The sequence below is a fragment of the Castor canadensis genome, chromosome 1 (assembly GCF_047511655.1).
Source record: "Castor canadensis chromosome 1, mCasCan1.hap1v2, whole genome shotgun sequence".
Lineage (NCBI taxonomy): Eukaryota > Metazoa > Chordata > Mammalia > Rodentia > Castoridae > Castor > Castor canadensis.
Window position 1 is genome coordinate 188,750,595 of NC_133386.1, and position 20,754 is coordinate 188,771,348.

Here is a 20,754-nt window from a genome sequence, read left to right on the forward strand (position 1 = left end):
CTACTAGGTAGATAAAGTTATGCCTCTTCCATTTGTCCCCCAGATCATTTGTGTCCGAGCAGGAGTGTGCTTGGGGAACTGCTTGTGCCCAGGTTGGTATCTGGGGCATCTCTATTCCCTCATTCCATAGGGTGGAGTGATAGGGGCTCAGAGGAGGTGGAAATCATCTCCCATTTGGGTGGCCTGGACCGAAACTCGCTGCTTTTCAAGGGAGGTAAGGGTTTGGTCCAGTAAGAGCATGACGTCCTTCTAGGCCAATTAACAGGTTTGGATTATGATGATAAAGGTCTAGATTATCTGTATAGTTGCCCAGGTTCATTTTCATCTCTTTTAGTTCTGACAGTTGGAATGAAACATAGATCCTACCTCTCCCTGCCACTCCCTGTTGTAAGGGATATGACCCATGTGGAGGCATAGGGTGGCTAGGCAGCAAGGGAGAGGCTGTGGCTGTTAATTGGAGTGGATCTTTTGATCTCTCATATTTGGCTTTGGGTTGTTTGCAAAGGCTTTTGGCCCTGAGTTTCCTTAGGGGGTTGGAGGTTGTAGACCATACCCATGATCTAGGTGTCCAAGTGGCACTTATTGAGCTACTCTGGATGGTCTTGAGGGAAAAGAAAAGCTGGGCATAGGGAATTTTGGTCCATTTTTCCTCCCTCTTAGAGAAAAGACCTAATTGTAGGACAGTATTATAATGTATACAGCCCTCAGGGGACCAACTCTCTTCATCTCCCAAAGGATATTTGGGCCATGCCTTGGTCAGAGAAAGGTGAAGATCTTCTTCTTAATGTTTTTTGGGTCTAGTTCCTTGCAGTATTTCAATAGGCAAGCCAGTGGGAATCTTTTAGGTACCAAGGGTGGAAAACTGGAAAGAGCAGGTCCCATCTACAAGGCCAAAAAACTCACATTCAGAATACCCCCTTTATTGGTGTCCCAATGGCGGCTGACTGAATGATAGTGGGCATCCCTGTCGTGTTGTGACTGCCTTCTGCCACCCACGGCTAGGACCAAAGGAAATAAAACTGACTTGGATTCCAGCACTGTACTGAAGCCACCAACTGATGAGATTCCTTGTCTCCTTACCTTATATCCCAAGCATTTGAGAAGCTTCCACCAAAAGAGCAAGCCAATTCAAATAGGACCCTATGAGTAAATGGACTGATAACCACCACAAAGGCTCTGTACATGAAGGGAGAGGGTTCATAACATGTCTTCTTTTCTTTGGGGAGGTATAATCCAGGAGGGCCTCAAAAGGGAACGTTATACTTAAAAGGGTGGAAGGGGTACCTGCTTCCTCCCAGGAGCATTCTCTCAGACAAGCCCAGAGCAAAGGCCAGGCCACTGTGACAATACCAAATTCCCCAGACTCTTCCCTAATCATCACACGATTATGACCCCTGGGCCAAAGATTGTGGTAGAGTAAAGGGCAATGGAAGTCAAAGAGGTCATTAAAAGACTGAGAGCATATTCCCCATGGAAATGTGGGGTCAATAAAAACAGGATTGGGGAGGGAGTGGAGGACTGAGATGACTTAAGAAGCAATGACAGGAAGAGTCTGTTCCCAAAGATCTGGGAAGAAATTCGCCACCTCTCATGAGAACAGAAGGGGTGACATAACATCCTAGGTGAGGGAGGAGGAACAGAGCCTAGAGACGAGACACAAACTTGGAAAATTAACAATTATGTGTGTTTTCAGGTCACTCCAACTAGATGGTACTGGAACACTGTCAGCCACACAAAATCTCTACTCTTGGATTGCTGCCTCTGGCAGAAGGGGGTATTGATAGGTGGGAGAAGAAGATTGTCAGGTGGGAAATCAAACAGGCCTCCTCCAAGGTAGCATAAGACCAACCCCTGGCTTGGTCTTGACTGACAGGAAGGGAACAGAGAGTCCCCCCAGAGCGGGAATCAATGTGAGGCCAAAGTTGGTTAGGAGTTGTTGATCTGTTACTGTTACAGGTAAGTCCCTCAGGAAGACAGAAACAGAGAGAGAGCCATGGGGAGTAGCATAGGAAAGTCTACTTTTGGTTAGTCCTCAGCAGGAGATTTCCCCCAGCAGGAGTATACAGCAGGGTGCTGTGCCAGAGGCTCAAGGTCGCATCTTAAGCAAAATCCTACTGGTTTGGCACTCAGTCATACTAACCTTTGTACAGGGGAGGTGTCCTTTTGTGCAATCACCAGAAATATTGCAGTCTGGGGTCAAGAGTTCTTCCCTTCACAGGCCAAAGAATTTGATTGTGAGGCAATGAATTGACTCATGGGATGACAAAGTCAGCACACAAAGTGGGATTTATTAGCAAGAAAGGAAAAGCTGCTCCTAGAAACAGACAGGGAGCCTAGAAAATCAGTAGCTCCCTGTCATTTACAAAATTTTTTTTTTTTAATTTAGCTCTTTTTTGGGGGGATGAGTGTTAGGAGTGGGGGAGAGTGGTCTTTTAACATATATCTGCAGCAACATGTACATGAATGCCTCCTGTTTATCTGCCTCATGGCATTTTGAGGCATCCCCTGGAGGCCATGACTTGTGAAGCCTCCTGTCCCTTTACAGGATATGGGGCTCACAGTGCTTTCATGGGTGATGTCTTCTGATTCCCCAGACCCAACAACAGCAAAGAGCCATTGACACTGGCTCAAAGGGGGAAACTGTTGGGAACCAAAAGCTACAGTCTGACAAAGTCGCCATGGCTTAGAAGCATTTCGACAAGATGGGAATCTGCAGGTGTACCATGCCTCTACAAAGGTGGGAAGGAATGCTAAATGCCTTCCGTTTACTAAAAAGCCTTTACTAAAAAGAAGTTTATACTTAGTCAAGGACACTGCAAGTAAGAGTGCAGGGTGGAAAACACAGAAAGGTTGTAACTAGGTCAGAGTGTTTTTGATGTTTAAGTCTCTTTCTCTTTTGTATAAAACTGGCTGAGAAAAATAAAATTTTGCCAGTTGGTCATCAGCCTGCTGGCCCTCTCACTATGTGTCTTGTCTTGTCTTGTTCATTCCTGCCCTGATTTTTGCAATCCTGGCAGGAAACAAAAGTGAGTTCCAAGGAAGCTGGGATTATACCCGTTTTCCCTTTATCTCCAGGACAGGAAAGCTAAGAGTGAAAGACACTGGGAGCAACACATGTAAGTGCTGCTATCTGAGGTTGCTAGTCCCTTTGAAGGAGAGTTAACAGTCACTAGCCTAATTCCATTGTGTGCCCTTTTTTGCTTTATTTTGCTTCTTCAAATATTTCTCCTCCCAAGTCACTCTGCTCTGCAGTTAGTTTGGATTCCAGGAATGGTCAATAACAGCTTTATGACAAGGGACTGAAATTTACCCCAAGCCACAATGACTCTGGCAGGACAGAGAATTCCATAATGAAACCACCTCAGAAATGAAGACAATGATGATGAAACCCAGAGAAGGATCAATCATTTTATGGAAACCAGACTGCTCCCCTAAAGTGATGTGCTATGTGACCATTCTCATGTCTAGCTTCTTAAGTTTCAGTTTCCTACCATGCTGTCCCCTCCTCCCTACTACATAATTACTTAAATTAAGTTTAAAAGAAAGGTAATTAGGTTTATTTTGCATTAACTAACAAAGACCAACTTTATCACAGTAATGATGCAACTGGTACATATTATGCAATATATACACATATCTAATGGTACATAGTACTCTATTAATATGTGTAAATTTTATGTGCTTTTTTAGTAAAATTTAAAAAATTAAAATATTCGCATAAAATGGATGAAAGAGCTTTTCATTTGTCTAAATTTAGAGAAAAGAGCAATTCTGAACAGTAAAAACCATTGCATAGTCAACAATAAACTGACTTAAAACATGTATTGGCTTAAGCTAAATATAACCAATTATGTACTTGAAAAATTGGATATGGCTATTTATGTGAATTACTTTGAGTGAGGATGCAGATTGGAGTTAATGAGCCTTCAGACTGTTTCCTCACATCTTTGTTCCTAAAGCTGTTAATGAGGGGATTCAATATGGGGATCATGACAATATAAAGCATAGTTGCTACTTTGACCAGGAGCCATGAACTTTTGGAATTGGGCACACAATAGAGGAGGATAACCCCAAAAATGATGCTCAAGGCAGTCAGTTGGGAGGCACAGGTGGACAAGACTGTTTGGGCAGCCCATCATTAGAAGGCATCTGATGATAGGGACAACTATGAAGACACAGGGAACCAAGATTGAAACACTTGGCACTTTCAAAAGAAGCAAGTTTGTGATTGCATTTACATGTCTGTGCCCAGTCTTCATTAGCAATATTTAAACAGTACTTATCTTACACCAAATCTCCTGTATCACATCTAATCACCCCTCTATTAACCTAGTCATTGAAAGAAACCATCCTGCTAATCAGCGGGTCAATTTTATATTTAAACAATTGTCGTAGGTTGTTTTCTGATTTTTATTTTGCAATGGATATATTTCTATCTCTGGAATTCAAATGAAAAATACTGTCTATTTATTCTCTATCACAACATATTGTATAAACTATTTCCTGATATTTTTCTTGCTTTTGCATGGGTGATATTTGTACTCATTTCCTCACCTTACTGGTTTGCTTTTTCATTTACTTATCACTCTGATTGAAAAATATTCAGAAGGTCTCCTCACCATTGTTAATACAACATGAACCTTCCTGAACACATGGCGATCCTAAGATAACTGGACCCTCTAGTCCAAGGATATCTGTGCAGAATACAGTGGATGAGGTCAGGAAGGTGCTGTCACTTGCTCCATATCTAACAACTTAGAACTTGTGACTATCATTGGAGCTTGTTATCTGAATTCACTACTATGCCAACTTTGTCCATAGATTATTGCTAAACCCACAAACTCCTGTGACATGGCTAATTTTTTAGCACAGAATTTGGGATTGTACATTAACTATGACATTAAACTGTGATTTGGCCAGTCTGTTAAACCACAATTAAACATTATTTTATTTTAATTCTAGAAGAATACCTATGTTGCTTTTTATCATATAAATTTAGTGCAATAAGTACAGGGAGCCATAGCAGTGTCGAAGGATTCGGGAGACTTCAGCCTGTTGCTTCCTTATCATTTTGATTGCATTGTATACTTTGTGGTTTTCAAATGAAACACATAGTAATAAAGTTGCCCCCAGACAATTAACTGCAAAAAATAATGTTACAATGGTGATTTTGTGAAAATGGCCATGGTGTTGATTGGAGCTAATCTAAGCACCTGGAACATTACTGGGATTCTATGAATAATCTCTGCTCATTATATTAGGAAAAAAATGTCCCTGGACTTTACATTCTGGTGTTTTTAATTTTTTATTTAAAACTCAGTTTTAATTTTTTCTGTCATTCTGATCTATTTCCAGTGATTAGTAATCTTCATTTTCCCATTGTTTTTCTATCAGTGTCTAGTGCTTTCTACTTATATTTTCATAATCTCAGGGTATTAAAAACGGTAAAGCAAATTAGGAAAGTTTAAAACAGAGAAATTTCAAAATGCTTCTTCTTCATTTCTACTGTCACTTACTATCATTTACAGTCCATGAAGCTATTTTATCCATTTCTACTTTATTCTTGAATACAATAAGTGTTTTTGAACACTTACAAATGCATAAAATTGAAACTATTTTACATGGGTTCCTACAATATTTACATCAAGTAATAAATTATTTGTTACTAAATATAATGGGTAATTTATATTAGTATTAAAAGGTTTTATCCTATGAGTACACTCATTTATTTCTTCATTTATCTGAAATATGCCACTAACTAGATAACTCTACCATGAGGCCCATAGCCAGTGAATAAGGTCAGCGTTTTTTCTTCTAAGACTTTAGCACACTAAGTTAACAGCCAGTATTCAAATCTGACTCTACCCTCAATATATTGGTGCTCATGAGGTTTTTGTTTTTGTTTTTCATTTAGTGATACTGGGATTTGAACTAAGGACTTCACAGTTGCAAAGCAGGCACTGTACTGCATGAGCCATGCCTCCAGTCACTTTTCTTATTTTTTTCTGATTCTTTTTAATACATCCATTCTTCCTTTATTATTTTGAGCCATATCCTATTGCTGTGTTAAATTACTAACATAGCTCTTTGAAAAAAAATTTTTTGAGTACACACAGATCACTAATTTTTCTTGCTTCTGTATTATCACAATAGCTTTACAAAACTGTCATATTTTGCTCTCTTATGTGTATATTTAAGCGTGTGTTATACATCTTTCCTAAATTCATTACATTTTATGAGGATAAAACTACATTTAACTTTTCATTTCGAGCCTTTTTTATATGCAGCATAATATTTAAGGACATAATTTCAAGTTTAGTAAAATGATTGCAAGAGCAGGGAAAGTACAGTTTACCACCTTGTATATGCACTATTATCTCAACTCTGTATCTGTGAGTCTACCATGTTCACAGGATTTTTGCTCACAAAAGTTTTCTGAATTTTAGGATACTCCATATAAAAATGAAAAGCTATCCATCAGTGAAGCAAGTCAAAAGTGGTCAAATTTTATGATGTACAGGTTTTTAATTGATGGCTTCCTTGCTTATACTAATAATATGGTGTACAGTCAACCACAAAATTAAAACGTTCGTATAAATTTTCCCACTCCTTTAAAAGCAGTGAACTTTGAAAATAGAACTCAGTAAAAGAACCAACAAATGGCATCTTTATCTACTGTGAAAAATTCAGAAGGAGGAGAGACCTCTTGAGGACTAGTCATACATTGAAACTATGTTCTATGATCATGTTGTTTGTTTTGTATGCAATTGCTTGACTCTGGGGACACCAAGCCTGAAGAACCCTGAGCTAAAAAGAAAATAATAAGGAAACTTCGTCTTCATTGCCTGCCAAAATATTTCTTTTCCTTTTATTATGTGTGCTGGTAATTAAACCCATGGTCTTGCAAGCAACAAAAAAATGATCATATTAATTGTAATTACTGCAAGACAATTAAAATTGATGGTTATGGAAGGTGTATATATTCATATATATATATATATATACACATATATATGATTGTTTTCATCAGTATTGTACAGATTTTAAGATTTATATTTCACTTCTTTCTGCACCAATAACAGTTGACTTGTGACTGTAATTCTACAAGAGGAAGATAATTTCTTTTCTCTTGATTTGGGGCTCAACCAAGTGATTTGCTCTGACTCAGAAGGCAATGATTCACCAAAATGAGAGACACGCAGGCCTAGATAGAAGATCAGCTAACCAAGTTAGCCTAGTCTCCGAGCCTGAGCAGCACAACTGGTTCACCAGGGTCAATTCATTGATTATACCACTGGAGTTTATGAGTGATTCTTTTTAATGTATAATAACTAATGGCAAAATAAATTCTTTGTATCAATGTCCATCTTGTTGTATTATATGATCTTAGAATAAACTGGATAAGACAATTCACGTCTATCTCTATTATTTCTGCAAAAAGAAATGAATCTAACATTCTCAAGTTACAGCTCAAGTTTGAGTGGAAGAGCATGGCATGTTGCTCCTTATTTGCATGTCCTTTGTATTCCTTTATTGAACCTAACTTTTTGTAACCTTTTCAGCAAGTAAATGTTAAACATTTTGCTTCATGGCAAAGACAGAACCAGAGACCGTCTGTGCAAATGACTGACTTGTCTGATTTTTTTCTATTTTTTTTCCTGGTCATATTTCCTCCCTTATCTTGATTTCTAAGCAAATGTACAAAAATAAATGCCTTGTGGTTATTTAGAAATGATGCAGAAAATATTACTCTTATTTTTAGTGAAGAAAATCAGTTTTGTAGTTCATGTTAACCTAAGTAAAATACAAATGAATTTCACTTACAAATGTAACATATTATTGTTATAAAACAGAGAGAAAATGTAATTAATAAATTATATCAGATTCCATACTTTAAAGGACAGATATATTCTTGTATGTTTCTTATTTGCTGTGTACATTTTTCAACAGCAAACTAGTCTATGTAGAATTAAACGATGTAAAACGATGGTCTTTTTAGGTATTCAGTGTTTTTGAGTGAGCATCTCTTTATGTGCTAATGAAAATGATGAAGTCAGGTAGTTCATTAGAATATATAATTCTTCAGATCATATCAAAATTAATATTATTACTTAATCTACTACATTCTGGGAGAAACATAAGAAAATTTTCTTTCCCTTTTTCCATGTTATTTACAGATGGACATTTAATAAAAGCAGATATATATAAATTGTGCAACTAATCATTTTTTTATTGTTTTATTATTCATATGTGCATACAAGGCTTGGGTCATTTCTCCCCCCTGCCCCACCCCCTCCCTTACCACCCACTCTGCCCCTCCCTCTACCCCCCACCCCCTCAATGCCCAGCAGAAACTATTTTGCTCTTATCTCTAATTTTGTTGAAGAGAGAGTATAAGCAATAATAGGAAGGAACAAGGGTTTTTGCTGGTTGAGGTAAGGATAGCTGTACTGGGAGTTGACTCACATTAGTTTCCTGTGTGTTACCTTCTAGGCTAATTCTTTTTGATCTAACCTTTTTTCTAGTTCCTGGTCCCCTTTTCCTATTGGCCTCAGTTGCTTTTAAGGTATCTGCTTTAGTTTCTCTGCATTAAGGGCAACAAATGCTAGCTAATTTTTTAGGTGTCTTACCTATTCTCATCCCTCCCTTGTGTGCTCTCGCTTTTATCATGTGCTCAAAGTCCAATCCCCTTGTTGTGTTTGCCCTTGATCTAATGTCCACATATGAGGGAGAACATATGATTTTTGGTCTTTTGGGCCAGGCTAACCTCACTCAGAATGATGTTCTCCAATTCCATCCATTTACCAGAGAATGATGTGCAACTAATCTTAATAAATTTTGACTAATTATTTGGAGAAATATCTATTAGTCACAAGTCAAGGACATGTACAGATTATAGATTTTAAAAAATGAATTTTGTTAGTGTGGCTGTGAATGATTATATTGAATGAGAAAAAACTTATGGAGGTTAACTTTCTGGTGGTCTCCCCAATATCATTATTTCTTACACTATAGGTGGGGATGTAACATGGGGATAACAGTGCTGTAAAACAGTGCATAGTGGCTACTTTGACAAGCAGCAAAGAGCTTATAGATTTGAGCACCTATTAAAGTAGAAAAATGACCCTATGGAAGATGCAGATGTTGACCAGGTAGGGGATAAAGATGAGAGGGATTTTTAGAGTGCTCCCTTAAAGGACATCTTGATGACAGGGACAACTATGAAGAGATAAGAAGTAAGGATCATCAGGGGGCTACAAAATTCATTGAATATGGAAATGATTAAGCATGCCAGATGATAGAAAGTGGTATCAGAGCAGATTACAGAGAATATGTCAGAGTGCTCATAGCAAAAGTGAGTGTTGACCAAGAAAATATGTGAGTGTTGAGGAACACATTCTATCCCATTTGTAGATTCCAGCTACCAGAAGAGCACAGAGCTTATAAAACCTAGCAGCTGTATAGAACAGAGGGTTGCAAATGACCACAAACCAATCATAATCCATCACTGTTAACATAAGCATTTGTATAATCACCAACATGCACTAAAGAAAAATTTTGCCATGCATCAAAGCAAAGATGCCCCAGTACTGACAAATTGAGTAAGAAAATGTGGTACTTATACACAATGGAATTTTAGTCAGCTATGAAGAAGAATGAAATTTTATCATTCACAGGTAAATGGATGGAACTGAAGAACATTATTTTAAGTCACATTAGTCACGCTCGGAAGGCCAAAAGCTGCATGTTCTCCCTCATATGCAGATTATAGACCTACAACAAATGCAGCGGTATTATGCGACATGGGTCACTTAAGAGGGATAGGGCAAGGGAAGGAAACTAAAAACTTGAATGTGTTTGATGTGCTCACTCTACAGGAATGAATATAGAAATCTTAAACTGGCCAAGGCCACTATGGGAAGCAGTCTAGGGGAGAGTGAAGAGAACTGGTAGAGATGAACCAGTTGAGATTGTAATATATATATATGCATGGAAACAACACAAGGAATCTCCCTGTATAGCTATCTTTATCACAAACTAGCAAAAACATCATATTTCTCTAAGTACATTTAATGTTTGAACTGCTATGTTGAAACAGGTATCAACAGAAGACATCTACACAAATGTACATAGCCACATTTCCAAAAGGCAGTCGTGCAAGACGGAATTAGTACTGTAACTACTATCTGCATGCATGTTGTGCTATATTCCTTTGATGGAACCCTCAAGACCAATATAAAACCATTTTTTATAGATAACATAAATCTTGTTGGAACAAAATCCTGAAAAGAAACTCAGAAATAATAAAACAAAAACTATAAGGTTCAGTACTTATGTATGAATTTCAGACACGGGGAAAATTAAAATGTATTCTCTTGGAATCTATACATGGAGAATATACCTAAAAGGGAAAGTTATGACATGTCCTGCAATGGGGTTCTTCACAAGTGAAGCTGGGACATGAACAGATCTTCTTTCCTTTTTTTGCCTTTTACTCACAAGTTATTTTAAAGGCATAATATGATTTAATAATCGTATATGTATCTACATTATCTCACTAATTCTATGAATAATTTTTTTGATAACAAACATAAAAATCATTAAAACAATGTGTAAAGCACATTATCACAAATTGAGAGTGAAGTATGTGTTTGTGTATATATGTATGTGTGTGTGTTTGAGTGTGTGTATATATGTCTAAAATAAGTGAGAAAGCAACTTCATGTGGATTAACCTTCTGATGCTCTCCTTTGTCCTTGTTTCTTAGGCTGTAGATAAGAAGACTTAGTGTTGGGACCACCATGCTGTAAAACACAGTCTCTACTTTGGTCAGGAGCAATGAACTTTTAGATGTAAGCAAACAGTTGAGGAGAAGGATGACCTCATGCAGAAGCAGATGTCAATCAGGTGGGAAGCACAGGTGGATAAAGCTTTTTGGAGCACGCCCCTAGAAGGGATCCTGATGACAGTGACAAATATTACAGTATAGGAGGCAGTGATGATGAAACGGCTACAAGTCTCACTCAATGTATATATGATTAAACAGGCCAGCTGACTGGAAAAGGTATGAGAGCAGGCTGCAGAAAGGATGGCAGAGGACTCACAGCAAAAGTGAATATTGATGCCAGAACCACAGTAATATAGTACCAAAATAAAATATGTGAGCTTCAAGGAAGAGAGCCCACCCCACAGATAACTTCTGGGAGATCACAGAGCTTAATAGACATAGCAACTGTGTAGAAAAGGGGGTTACACACAGCTAGAAATCTGTCATAGGCCATAACTGCTAACATAAACATTTGTGTAATCATACATATGAAGCCATAAAAAAAATTGGGTACTGCATCCTTTGAAGGACATAGACCTGTCTTCCACTAGCACAGGTCTAGCAATTTTGGTGCAATTACAGATGTATATCAAAAGTCAACAAAGGATAAATGACTGGGGAAGAAGTACATGGAAGTGTGAAATTTGGTGTCAACCTTTATAATCAAAATCATATATAGGTTTTCCAATACAAAAACATGATAAATGATCAAGAACACCAATAATTGAGGCACACCTGTAGGTGTGAGCATTCTCAGAATCTGAAAAGAACAAAAGTGAATCCTATACTTTGATTTCTCTTGTTCTTTTGGTTCCTTCTTGTTGGGTGAAATTAGAGTATTCCTCCTTGGAGGTTGACTAAAGAAGAAAAATAGGTGTTAAGAAAAAGAGAGAGACAGAGAGAGAGAAAGGAACATATCTTAATACATGGCAGGGCATACCATGACAGATGATTCAAAAGAGCCTGACATCCTTTATCTTAACAGTTTCTTCCCACCCAGGCATTTCTGAAATCAGGAGAAAAATATAGTAGTGCATTTCTCCAGTTAAATCAATACTGTGAAGTCATTCCTGATTTTGTAAGATTATTTTAATGTTACTATTTTAAAATATGCTATAATCAAATCTGCATAGAATTCTTTAGTTAGACATCTAAAACTTTCAGTCATCTTGAAGTTTCTCAATAATGCTTTTGCCATACAACCACATGTAAGGGCTCTAGAATCTCAATTCCCTTCTAAGGTTAATGTCAGGGATTTTCTTTAATTTTTAAAGAGTTTTCATCTTGTTTGGGAAGGTTTAGTAATTGGCTTTTAGTCTTTAGATCTAGACTAATCTTTATGGTTCTTCAGTGTCTTACTGAATCCTCCATATTGGTATTTCACCTTTTTGTTTCATAATAAACCTCATGTTTTTAGAGATCTATCTGGTATGGATTCTATTCATTATGGTTGCATAGAAAAGGTCCTGTCACTTTACATGATAATTCATCCAGTATTTTTTTTCCAAGAACAAAATACTTATTCCTCTGATCTTTTACAGTGTTAGAATACCTAGACTACCTACTGGTTTCTAACAAATCTATAAAAAGATTGCTAGTTCATTTGGACTGACTTTAAACTCTTAATGTCTGTTGTGTACACTGGCCTATTTGAACTAAAATGTGGTTTCAGAACCAAATATATTCTTCCTCACATAAACTCACCTGTAATCTGTATGAGAAATAAGTAATGTTCAGTTCACTGTCATATCTAAGCCAGAATTGCCTACAGTTGGGAATTCTAGTATATATGAATTGCATTTTCAAAAAAATGCCATTTTACTTTTGTAAGATTTTAAGGTTTTACATTTATTCCTATTGCATTTGAAGCACTATTATGTCTTGGATATGTCCCCTTCCCCTTTCTTCATTTAATTGGCTCACTCAAGTGTTAATCTCCTTCTATCAGACAAATAAACCTAATATAGTGAAAATAACTTTGCTAAGTAGTTAGGCTTTGTTATAGGTCATTTACTATGTTTTCTAGAGGATGCATAAGATACTTTGGAATGATCTTGACCGTGGATCAGGTCAACACGAGTTGATATTTTGCCCCAGTCATCTATTAACAAGCAATTCTGAAAAGTTGTTAAGCTCCGCACCTCAGCTCCTTATCTCCACAAATATAGTGACCCTATCCATATTAAATATTCATTAATATAATTACTGATATTAGCTGCAACCTGTGATATTTCAAGTAGATAATTTTAGAGCTTGTGGAACTTTATTCTACATTATAATGGTCACAAAACAGTTTATTTTTATTCTCTAATATTTCTTTTATTAATTTTTTTAGAGTTTATAATATGGGCAAAGATCTAGTATAAGCACCAATTATTAATTCAGAAATCATGACTGGCTCAATAGGGAACAAGGACTAGAAACATTTTGGCAGAGATACAGTAAAAGTAATAATTAGACTGACATAGGCATGGAGAGATAGATAGGTGAAGAGACAACACAATTTATTGGGTAGGAGGCTAATGGGAGAAGGTCCCTGGGTAGAAAATCCACAATGGGTTCTCTAACTGTCCCAAGATAATGATTTTAGTGTGGGTGTGGAATTTCTAGTAAAGATTAAAAGTGAATGTTTGTTATTCTTTAGGGCTGGATGGGGAGTTTCTAGTAAGTTACCTACAAGGTGGGGGGGACTCCTGTCCTAACATAACTCTCTTATTTCACCCTAATAGTAATGTTCTCCCTTGGTTTCATTCTAACAATTCCTTAGATCACACATCCAAATTTCTTTCAGTGTCACAATCAGCACATTATTTTGTCCTCTTTTTTTTTTTTTTCACTGTCTCCTCTGGCTCCCCCCAAATCCCTTTTCTTTTCTTTCTGTTTTTTTTTTCAATTATTTTTGTACTAATATTAGAGTTTTGGACCCAAAGCAAACACCTGAGATCCATGTACCGGGTCCAGCCACCAGCCCCTAAATGCCAAATAAAGAGGCATGCTGAAGGCAGAGAAAGGAGATTTATTACACAGTTCAGGACATGCCATGGGAGGAGGCAGAGTAAGCACTCAGCTCATCTTCAGCCATGTTCTGGGGTATAGACGTAAGCTATCGTCTTAAATGGACAAAAATAACTGGGGGGTAGGTGAAAAAAGTTATCATAGCTAAACAGTTGACCCGCATGTGTGGTCTGGTCATTATCTCAGTCCTTGTTCTGGGAAAGACTCCAGAGATGTTATCTGGAACCCGGCAGGTAGTGAATGCAAAGGAATGTCTTTCTGTCCCTTGTCATGGAGATGTTATCAAATGTCTTTCCTGAAATTCAAGGTGATTTAAAAGTGACTGCAAAGAGGATGGCTTAGAGCAAAGACAGATACAAAATGTAGGACATGTGACATAGTTTTCTCCTGTTATTAGCTTATTTGTGGGACCAGGAAGGTTTCAGTGCTTTTCAGCCAAAGCAGTTTGAGTGCCTCCTACATGAGCACTTATGTCTCAATACCCATATTTGTTAATTTGTGATTTAATACATATGTGTACTCTATTGTTATTCCTTGCATTTATTTATACAATACCTTCAATGAAATATCTTTTCCCACTGTAACAGTAATTATTTCCTCAATTTAAAGCACAATTGTTGATGGCATTGGTACAGTGTGTGATCAGAAGACTTCCAAATTCTTTTTTCCTTTGTGGAAAAATCCATGGCAGGACATGTGGGTGTAAATGCAGTTTATTAAATTTAGGGAAGGGAAATACAAAGGAGAGCATGGTAGGTCCCAGGTGGAAGCTGGAAGCCAAGAGAGTGTGCTTCTGTTCTGCTCTTCAGGTGCTTTTGAAACATACAGAAAGCGATGGGAAGTGGAGAACCAGGTGATTCCAACCTAGTAATCAATGAGTGGGGAAAGGCATGGGTGATACACAGCCAGGTGAGGGCAGCTCCTGAGCCAAGCATGGTTAATTATTTCGGAGCCAGGTGTCTGATTGTCCTGCAAAGTCATGGAGATCTAGGTTGCTCATTGAGATCTCCTTCATCTATACAGATGAATAGCTCTGTTGTCAAGTGATTTGAGACTTAAAGGCTTTTATTCTGTAAGAGATAAATCTGGCTTGGAAGGAATGACCCAAATATTAACAATGATAGGAGCATCAGAAGGGGCCATGCTAGGTACCGCAGAAAGGATAAAGATACAAATTTTTATTTTGAAAAATGACAGAGTCTTATGGTTACTTTTCCTATAGGTTTTTATACTTATAGCTATTTTTAACTGTTTTGACTGCCACTAGAGTGGGAAGTTAAGGGCTGACCATTTGGTGTAATATCTTCATTAGATGCCAGGTGTACCAGGGCAGGGGCCAGACCAATTAGAGGGCAAACATCAATGAGTCAGTTCTTTACTGAAAGAAGACTCACAGTGTCCTAGGTAGAAGTTAGAGACCATTGAAAGTTATATTGCGTTTGGTTAAAAAGAAGGCCTTGGACAAATACATGAGTTTTCCAGTTTTCAGAAGTCTATAAGATTTAAATGTTAGAGCATACACTATATGGGTGTGTCAAGAAACATAATCTATCCCATCTAAAATTTCCTGCTATAACTAAACCACTGAGCTTAAGACACTGAACGTATATGTATAGCAGAGGGTTATCAAGAGTCACAAGTCCATTATAGGAAATCAATGCTAACAGAAACATTTCTGTCATCACAGATATGCATCCAAAAACAAACAGAGTCAAGCATCACTCAAAAGAGAGAATTCTGTCTCCTACAAATAAGATCTTTAACAGTTTTGGTATAAATACAATAGAATAACAATATCAAAAGGTGAAAGAGAGCTGAGGAAAAGGCACATGGATATATAAAGCTTGAGAGTGATACTTTTGACAACACATATGCCCAAGTTTTCCACCAGAATAAATAAAGAGATGGAAAAGAACACGAGGAAGAAGGTATCTGTAGGTGTGGGTATACTGAGAATCCCAAAAGCAAAAATGTGGTCATAGAGCTGTAGTTTCCCAAATCAAGCATCATAACACCATAGTCTAGAAACATGGGAATTTTACTTGGCAATAACACAGGTGTGGTTCAACATAAACCAATGAATACAAACAAGTATGGTCACCTTGTACTCAGGACTGTTGTGCTTAACATTTTATTCTTATTTCATCTGCACTTTGAATATTTGATTATAGATAGCTAAATTTGCCTATTTGACTATAGTTTGCTTATTGTGAATAAAATGTAATAGCTATCAATATTATTTTATGTAAATTACCTGTAAATGTTTATAAGTAGAATTCCCCATAGTAATATGTAATTATACTACCACATAGTAGACTTGTAGTAAAATCAAGCAAACATTTACCATAGTCCTTTAGTCTAAACTTCACATCATGGTAATGTTTCTGAAGATTAAATATCATTAATGTATAAATAAGATAACTGTCAAATTATTTGGGGGACATGTCTTGAATCAGTTGTTCACATTTCTGTGTGGGTATAAAGAATATTTACCTATAATTGGTATATCCTATTGTGAAGGATCATAAAACATTTATATATGATTTATATATGATCATATATATATGATCATATTTATATATGATTACTTTAAGTTGGTCATATGAGAATCCACTGATTATTTTGTTGCAATTATTTTTTCTACCACACGGTAATCTTCAAAACTTAAAATGTTCAAAAGGACATAATCTTATAAAGAAGTATATGGAGATACTCTTAAGCATTCCATATTGACTATCTTCTCCTTGCTATGTATTCTGTTTCTAGTACATATTGTATTAAATATGAAAAAATAACCAGTTACTTATCAGTAGCTAACATCTATTAAACTATAGTACTATGAAATGTAGCATGTCTTGCAAAATAAGTAAAAAAATACTTTCTTTCTGTAACAAACTTAGGAGTGGTGCCCAAATAAGAATGAAAGAAATATGTAAGACTTACTGATAAAAACTTTCTGCTTTTCTAAAAAGGAGTCTGAATACTGACAATTCTAAGTTTGGGAAATTTCATGTGATTAATATTTAAATACATGATAGATTATGAAAATGGATGAAGAGACCTAATGAATATGATTGACCATCATGAACACCCCTGAGAACTGACATGAATTTTAGCCTTGCCTGGTACAACTGAGGCTCCCATGAAACTTGCCACAACTAGTCTTAGGTACAAAGCATCAGCTACAAAATCACACTTTTCTGTAGGAGATTAGGCAAACTTTTGTGAATGTTGGTCACAAATCTTGGGAAAATAATTGTTTTCATATTCAAAAGTCATTTACTTGTAATGGACAAAACCACACACATTAAGACTTTTTATACATATTGTGCTACTAATGCAAATGACTATATTAATAAACTTGTTCACAATTTAGCTTAGAGAAATAATTCTGGAATAGTTAAAGTATATTCAGCCAAATAGTAACTAAATTACTGTCCTAAAAATCTTTATGCCAAGATGAAAACAAGACACGATGGTTTTTTAAAGGGAAGAATTCCTGACAATTTTAGCATGATTTGTATTCAGTTTTATTAACAATATTTTTACTGTCAATGTTTTACACTAAAACCCCTTTTCTCACATCTAATAACTCTTTAATCCTTGTCATTGAAGCAAACTATTGCATTAATAATTGTAGTCAATTCTGTTTTTTAGGATGTCGTTTTTAAGGATATCTTGTTTTAAGATATTATTTATTACTACTGGCTTTTCTCATAACATTCAGGTCTTAACAGAATTCCTTTTGATTATCTGAAAAACAAACAATATTGCTTTATCCCCTCTCATAACATAGATTTTCAAATATTTCAAGTCAATTCACTAATCCTCTTGCTTTATTCTTAGTAAACACTTTTACTTCTTGTTCAATAATTTTACATTTATTTTCTAGCACTGGTAAAAAATTCAGCATTTGTACTCAAAATTCTTTGTATATGTCTTCTTTTTTTAAGTCTATGCTTCTTGAGCTGATATCAGTATAAGGAACTAGATCAAGAATCCATGAGGTACATACCTGGGAAAGAGGGAATGAATTCAAGCAACTGCTTTTGCTTGTAACATATCAAATAACTTGGAACTTGTAGTTAATTATGTGAGCAGAGTAGTTCAACTTACTACCATGATAAAATTTGCTCATGGTTTAGTAATAAGCCACAAACCTAATGCTCCTGAAGTTAGAATTCAGGGGCCAAGCTCAGGATTACACATTGCATATTAGAATGCTCAGATACTGTAAGCATAGTACATAAAACACCCATATATTTAGTACAAAGACAAAATATAACAATTTTAAAATGATAATCACATTACTGTCTTATGAGTTAGGTAATATAGCAATAACCAAAATGGGATATCCAAGATTTTGATCATGAGAAGACATGCAGTGTAAGTTTAAATTTTTATCAGTATATTTTCCTTTCTTTTTTTGTTCTGGTCTTATATTTGTGATCAGGTTGTGTTGGCATTATATCAAAGTAACTTCTTAACCTTAAAAGATAGTTTTATAAGCCTCATGCTAAACACAAAGCAAACATTTTACAATATACAAATCAAAAATAATAAGAAAGGAATCCAGTAAATATCGCAAATTAGGGTACTTCATGAAACCACACCACTCTCTCCTTCCTCTACCCCCACTCATTTTGACACTGGGTCTTGCAAATTGCTAATAACCAGGAAAAATGTACTCCCCTCCTTATTGTAGTCTGTGCTTTCTTACTGTGTAGAATTCTCAGCATTTGCATCACAGTCATTCTCCCTGGCCAAAGCTGACTCTTGGGATGACCACCCACTGAACCCCTGCAATGAAGGCTATTGGATATTTGGAGAAGACGAGTATATGAGGTCGTGGATATTTTAATTATCTTGATTTTATCATTACACAAAGAATATGTAAATTGAAACATTACACTCTACACCACAAATATGTATTCATTTTTACATTAATAATAAGTAATTTAAGAACATACTCATTTAGATATGAACACATACAAGTTTTAAAATAATAATCTGGAATGTCTCCCACTGATAACTAAAAACTTACAGAAGGACTGGGGGTGGATTGTAGTGACAGAGATTGTGCTTAGTATGAGAACAGCTTAGAATTCAATCCTCAAATTGAATAAATAAATAAATAAGTAAGAAAATAATAAATGTTAGATTAAATTTTACATGGTACACTTTGTGCGGAAAATATTGGTGCATATCCAAAGACAATAAATTGTATATGGTACATGTTTTAGTAAAAAGCATTACATTAAAAATAAATTTCTATTTGGTAAAAAAGCCTTGGGGGAAAAATGAGTAACATTTCTTAGCTTGGACTGAAATTGCAACATAAGGATAGCTCTGTACTCTCTGATTATAAGACTTTATCATTAATAACAAGATAAAAAATATAAGTTAATTCCTTATATTAAACATTAACTAGTGATTTGAGTCAATAAAGTGACCTAAAATTATTAGAAAACCTCAGTATATCATTACAATCATGTTTTATCTCTTATTCATATTAGTTTTCTAGCATTATTAAGAGAAAATATGTTCAGAAATGTATAAGTTTTCATAAATTTTGTATAGAGTTTGAGCTTAATTCTTCACATCTCCCTTCTCCCATGACTGCCAACTTACAACTTTTTCCTCAAAAGGTAGTTGATTTTTCTCATCCCTTGATTTTGGGCTAAGCCATGTGATTTTCTCTGACTCACACAGTGTTAACAAGTGAGAATCAGTCAGAGATTTCAAGTACATTTTTATTAAAGACAAACCATATTGTGTCTATACTGAGTAAATATCAGTAACCAAACAGTCCCAGAAAGATCAGACTCAGGTCTGAAGAATAAAGGTGAGCTCATCGAGGAAGTGAAGCCCTGTCTCAATTCCCAAGTAACTCCACTCAGCAAAGCTATTACAGTAGTCATGGAAATAATTGCTTTTTATATATCATTGAGATTTTTCTTTTTTCCTATATAAATAACTTATATTAAATAAGCCTGGATGACATTGGATAAAAACAATTGATATCTTTAAACTTTTTTTTTTCTGCTTTGTTTTTTGGTTGGACTGGGATTCAAAATCAGGACTTCACACTTACACAGGAAGCATTCTACCACTTGAGTCTTCTAATCCATTCTAAATGTTTTCATATGAATGAAAATGAATCTAAAATTATTCCAATATATTAAAACATAATAAAAATGATGTATGGCCATATCAAAAGAAATGGTACAAAGAGATGAACATATATTTACAAAGCATATTGTATTTTCTTGTGCTGGTATGTAGAGAAAAAATATAATTTAAAATGCCACAATCTCAAATTTTTAAGAGAGATAGATTTCATATTTATTTTTGTTTGAATGTTAATTGTTAATGTCAAAATGCCATTTTAGGTTCAAATGTAAATATGTTTTAAAAATTTAGTGTTTTAAGAATAGTTCTTCATATACTAATTTGATATTCTATCCTCTTTAAACTTTAATTATTGAAGAATATATCTAAAATTTTACCGCAAAAGATTTAATTTTTTTATGTTTTAATTTGTGTAGTCATTTTTTCATATGTACATAGATTGGGCCATTTCTCCCCCACCCGGCCCCTGCCCCTTTCTGCTCCCCCCTACCCCCCTTGCTTTTTAACTAAATATTGACTTGAGCAATAATATGGAAAAGTATACTTTGTATTACAATATCTAAATCAAAGATTCAGTTTAAGTGATCTGAGTGCCCATACATGATAATTTTTGTAATTTAAAAGTTATGTCACTAAACTATAGGGTAAACAGGTATGGGAATGCTAGCTGCAGTGCCATGATAGATTCATGAGCTGATTTGATGTTGATCGACAGCACCATTACTCTCAAAAGTAGTATGCCTAATACCATGAGCTATGCTATTCTAATTGGGTGTTTG

At 35.7% G+C, this 20,754-nt stretch overlaps 1 pseudogene; it reads right to left on the reverse strand.

Moving 5' to 3' along the window:
- Positions 1–10,698: 10,698 nt before the first annotated feature.
- LOC141415723 (olfactory receptor 1165-like) lies at positions 10,699–11,579 on the reverse strand (annotated as a pseudogene).
- Between the last annotated feature and the right edge of the window lie 9,175 nt (positions 11,580–20,754).